This window comes from Hoplias malabaricus, chromosome 14 (genome assembly GCF_029633855.1).
Source record: "Hoplias malabaricus isolate fHopMal1 chromosome 14, fHopMal1.hap1, whole genome shotgun sequence".
Taxonomy (NCBI): Eukaryota; Metazoa; Chordata; class Actinopteri; order Characiformes; family Erythrinidae; genus Hoplias; species Hoplias malabaricus.
Window position 1 is genome coordinate 18,218,348 of NC_089813.1, and position 6,207 is coordinate 18,224,554.

Sequence of the window (6,207 nt, forward strand, 5' to 3'; positions counted from 1 at the left end):
AGCGGCCAAGACATCCTGCAGATGTTTTCTTAAGTCATTGAAATCAGCTGGCAAAACACGTCTTGTACGTTCCTTGAATGGAACATGAGGCTCCAGCTCAATACGATGCCTGACACCTGAAGCAGTGCCTACATCAAGATCACTTTGGGAAAAGGCTTGTGGGACTTCATTCAGAATCCTAGCTTGTATGTGCTGTATAAACTGTGGACTTATTGGGCTATTGCTAAAATCTAACTCAACTGAAACAAGCAAAGAATTGGCCTGTAGAGAAGAGATTTTGCTAGAATTATTCAGAGTATCTGTTGCAATAGGAACAGCCCAATCTATAGGTGAGCACACAGCAATAATTGTCTTTGGAGACAAAACAATTTCATGGTGAGAAGCATTTTTCTCTAAGAACTCGACCTTGCTGTGAGATTCAGGTTTCAAATCAAATCAAATCAAATCAAATTTATTTATATAGCGCTTTTCACAACTGATGTTGTCACAAAGCAGCTTCACAGAATTCCAGTAAGACAAAGATTTGACATGAAATGTAAAAACAAATGTAAAACCCTCAAGTGAGCAAGCCAGGGGCGACAGTGGCAAGGAAAAACTCCCCCAGCTGAGGAAGAAACCTTGGGAGGAACCAAGGCTCACAAGGGGTGACCCATCCTCCTCTGGTCAATCTACAGGTGATGATAGTTAGTAGTCCATGAGAACTTCAGTGTAGGGACAGCTTCACACTGACTATTTGGTCATATACAGATATGATGCTTTTAAATAAACGTGCAACAGGTTGTACACATGTACAGAGAGCAGGAGAATCAGTTAACAGAATTAGCTAAAAGGTAGCCAGAGCTGGCTGCACACACTCTCCGACAACTCCTCTCAACACTGAAGCTCATCTCAACCTCGTGCTCTCCTGTCTATATATTTCAATGGGAGCTCTCAGAATTTGGCCGTAAATCAGCTGCTATAATCGGAAACAGCGTCAACATAACGTGAAACGGCCGTAAACTCTTAAAGGGCCAGTGCCTATTTAATTAACATGAACTATATTGAAGCTGGGTTACATACACACGGAGTGTGTGTCATGTAAACGAAGAAGAAAAAAAAGAAAAGAAAAAAATACTTTTAATTAAATAACATCAGAACAGTGTAGTAGCAGTAAAGAAAAACAAAGCTGACTGAGGGGTGGTAAAGTCCACGCTGTGAAACACCTGTGAACAAGTGTATTAATACCTCTCAGTAAGATCTTTTAGTGGATTAATGAGATGCATCCGTTCTCACTGAATCTGAACTCACTGGGAGAAGGACCACTGTTTGGAGAAGTTCCGCCCCCGACCTAAAAAGAAGATTCTGATTGGTTTGTTGAGGAGTTTGACTCTCTAGTTCACACAGTTTAGGGAGAGTAGATTTATTTTAATCAGAGCCAGTTTTAACAAGCACCTGAATTCAAATATACAATTGCCGTTGAGAATGGTGCCAGATATAGGTAAATAAATTCCAGAACACATGCAATACAAATTTGAGAGGTGCTGGATCATGTTCCGGCTGGATCCAGCTTAAATTAAGAAGTGGCGGTGACCTGGATTTATAACCATATACAGCATTTGCAATCAACATGAAATGACAACTGGGTAACATTAAATAAACAAAAATTGCTAGTTTAGAATGAGTAATGTCTGCATTTTGTAGTCATTGGTCTGAAGTAGTTTCAAGTTGTCTCCACAAATGAGAAGCCACTTTCCAACATATCTGCCAATAAAAGATAAGTGGGCGTTCTTGATTTACAAAAACACCTTTCTTTGCAGTTGGACTCTATTGTGTGGCGTTGTGTGAACTCTCTCCAGTGTTTTGACTTGAAAGTGTAATACACAATTTAAACTAGGGTGACCAGACGTCCTCTTTTTTCCGGACATGTCCTGTTTTCAGGACCTAAAAAATGCGTCCGGCCGGGATTCCAAAACTGTCCGGGATTTTGCCGTCCACCGTTTTCCCCCGTCCCAATTCTTACAAAAAACCCTAATTTATTTCTTGAAGTGTGCACTTCGATGACGTGTGATGACGTTGTTGTAGGTGAGCAAAAGGGGCGGGCAGGGATCAAGTGTTCAAGGGGTCGGAGCTCAGAGCAAAAATGGGACACACTTGGGCGCGCACCTTCTTGTGTTTTACTTTCACTTTCAGCCGAGCTCTGCTCCACATCAGTGTTTTACTGGAGCCTCAAACAGAAATGTGTTGAAAGTTGTTAAGGTAATTTATCATAGTCTCTTATTCGTATTTGGAAGCGTTTCAGTGTCACACGAGCCTTTCACTTTCTGCTCTATATTTTACAAAACTGAAAGTCGTCACTTCTGTCCCTATAACGACTCAAATACACGGACACACCTGACCGTTACTGACTTTCTGACAAGTTAATCAAGTCACACCTGCACAGTTAACTTTAGAAGGAAACAGCCCAACTCTACGGATCATTAAAATCGGAACAGGGGAGAGACTGAGTTAAAGATCTCACATACAGCACGTTTTTATAAGCCAGACGTTATATAGCATACGTATTTTTACATAAATGCCTGGATCCCATGATGCCCTGATCATTTATCAAGTCTAAATTACTTCTGGTTGGTAAAATGTGGTACTTGGTTTTAGTAACGTTTAAAAAACACAGTTAAAATGTAAACTCATTAGTTTGTCATGATCATGAGCTTTCTGGTGTAAACAAGTCACTTTAATACAGGGCGTCAGTTTTGAAGTTTGGTATGAAAAGAAAATAACAGGTTTCAATGATAACAAACTGTCAAGAAATGACAAAAATATAATTTTATTATTTTTGCTTAGGGCCAAATGTTGAATAGAAAGGAATCTGTCCAAAAAGGCATTAGTTATTTATCTTGTTAAAGAATATATGTTTGTGTATTAAATTTCAGCATCATAGTTGCATGGTTATGGAAGCGTTTGTGCTGCCAACCTGCCCCATATGTCCTCTTTTTTGAAAACTCAAATATGGTCACCCTAATTTAAACGCTTGCTGTCAGTATTAAAGATTGGTCCTAATATTTCCCCATAATTGTACGTAAAAAAAGTTGCATAGCAGAACAAGATGTCCGAAAAACATTGTTATTTAACAAAATTATGACTGAAGTACATGACAAATTACTTTATTAACGTATAGACCTACAGTGTCTGTAATAAAGTGCTTTTAAGAACAGTGTCTTTGGCTGTGTGCTCCCAGTGTGGTTTCTGGGAAATTGCTCGTCTGCAGACACGCACTTTTAATCTCCCAATCTTCAATTAAATGGGTAGTCACGCTCAAATATGGCTCATATGTTCGACATGACCATATATCTGTCTTCAAGGCAAAAGGTTTTACTCTCGCGAGCCGGTTGGAGAGGGTGTCTGACATAAATGTACATGTTAGGCACCACTTCTCCTTAAAAGAAATTGTGACTGGCACCTGGTATCGTGGGTCAAGAGTTTTAATCAGCCATTTGAAGTAGTGATGGGAATTTCGGCTCTTTTTGGGGAGCCAGCTCTTTTGGCTCGGCTCTTCATAAAGAGCCGGCTCTTTCGGCTCCTAAATGGCTCTTTGTTTTACCACTTATTTCCACTGATACAGAACAATATTACCGACATTTTACAAAACTATATGGACAAAATATTATTGTTCAGTATTAAAAATAATAAATAGTGTTGCAATGGCCACTTGTTTTTATGGCTGTCTTGTAATAACTCACTGATTGCACTCACACATTCAATTGTATAAATAACTGGATTTTTATTTAAACACCTTAATAAAAAATCACTTGTAAACTCTGAAATATAGCCAATAGAACCCAAAAGGTAGGTATTACAAAATAGCTTATTAAATTAAATAATCATCCATTTCTGGGTAATAAAATAAACAAATACTCACAAAATAACAAATAAGTGATTTAACATTTTCTTCAACTATTTTTTGGAAGGCAGATTGGCATTCAGGAAAACCAAGCGTCTCAGTTTGGAGGGTTGGAGGGTTGGAGCTTGCTTGTTGTTCTCTGATTGGTTGAATGACAAGCCTTAGAAAAAAATGGCTCGGTCTTAGACACGAACCGGCTCTCACCGTTCACTTACAAGAGCTCTTGTTCTACTGCTGAGACTGGGAGCATACCCTTTGCTATGTAGTAAACTTTGCTATATAGTACCACGCCTCTTTGTACTTTTATTTTCGTAAGGCACAGCGTTAGCTAATGAAACTTGAAATACTGTGTGAACTGGTTTAGGTGCAACGGGACGTGAATGCTTCACAGCAGTAAAACAACAGCTTCGTACAGAAGTTTGTGCGGCTGTTGTAAGTGGTGAAATAGGCTGGTAGTACTCCCGCATTTTGATACTACTCCTATCGGCATTCCCTGCAGACAGTCCGTTTCTGCTCCTTATCTGACCGATAAAATCCGAACCATTTCCATATAACCGAACCGTTGTTCATCTTTTTATAGACCAACTCCTCTTCACGGTCTGTGTTACTCGCCTCCATTTTGTGTGTGTGAGAGAGAGAGAGAGAGAACGCGGGTGGGGGCGGTGCAGTGAACAGAGCAGACTCACCATAGTGAGAGAACAGAATGGCTATGTAGAAGATATAGACTTTAAATTTAAATTTAATAGCTTAAATCGATATAAACAATATAGCTTCACCCCATATCCCGCTCTGTTCTATCCCGATGTATTTTAATATATCAATATACCGCCCAGCCCTATTACAAACCAATAATTATAAGCAGCTTCAATGGAAATGGTGTGGGGTGGGAGTTGTGTGACACTGTTGGCAATGGTGGCCGCCATAGCTTTACAGCAGAGGCGATTGCTCTAAGACTGCAAGGGAAGCTCAGCTTCCCCTAAAATGTCAAAAAATAAGTGATCAAATATATACTGTTGTGTGTACATGTCATTGAATAAATATGCACTACAACGCGCTCAACTTTTGTTCAGAATCAGCTTCTTATCACTAGTAAAGATGCGGCTTTCCTCTCAATCATTCCATTAGCTTCACAGTGCTTTAAGTCAGACTTCAATAGCAATGCAGCGAAATAAGACGAGTCATTGGATAAAAGCTGGGCTTTGTCCCGCCCATCGGACGCTCAGCGTCTATGGGGCAGTGGACTGGCCTTGCTGGCCCGGACGCTCAGCTTCTGCATGATGATTGGATGATCTGTCTGAGGCTGAATCCCTTTTTGATTGACAGCGATATGAGCGAATCAGCAATCATTTGTTGTAAAGATCCGTGGGTTTTTTCTGTATCATCTTAGCGGCATTTTCTTTGTTAAAAACTACTAGCGACAAATCGAGCTTCTATTTCTGGTGGGGTTTTTTTGTAGCTGCTTGTGTTTGGAGACTTACTTCTATCACTCTTTCTGACTTCTATCGCAGTTTCTGTCCAGCGGGTGCTGCTGAGCCCCTCCACCGTCACAAAGCACTCACAGGCGGACACACTTCACATGGGCCAAGGCCGTTTAAGTAGCCTAGCTCTGCTGGCCATTGAGAGGACACGAGTCAAGTCCCTGGAACAGACGCCTTGTTGGTACGACAGGGTCACAGATTATTTTCTTGAAAAGGAAGGGAGGGTAGAATTTACGTATAAATAAACCCACACATATGATGTAGACCGAAATTGAGCTTCCCCTCCTTGAAAGACCAGCATCCGCCACTGCTTTACAGAGTCCTGTTTACTCTACCGAGACCATGCTTCAAAGAGTTAGATTGGCATGTTTTGCACGGTGGATAGCAGTGCTCCAGGAATACCAAATGAATTCATTCATTCACCGTCTGAAACCGCTTATCCAGTTCAGGGTCGCAATGAGTCTGAAGCCTACATGGAATCACTGGGCGCAAGGCGGGAACACACCCTGGAGGGGGCACAAGTCCTTCACAGGGTGACACACACTCACATTCACACCTATGAACACTTTTGAGTCGCCAGTCCACATACCAACGTGTGTTTTTGGACTGTGGGAGGAAACCAGGGAGAACACACCAAACTCCTCACAGTCAGTCACCCGAAGCACGAATTGAATCCATAACCTCCAGGTCCCTGGAGCTGTGTGACTGCAACACTACCAACTGAATGATACAGACATATTTGATCTTAAATTCAACCTGATATCCTAAAAATAATAACTTGAAATTCAATGAGTAGGGAAAAACAACAAAATTCTCCAATACCTTACACATTGCACTTAAAGTAACAATTTA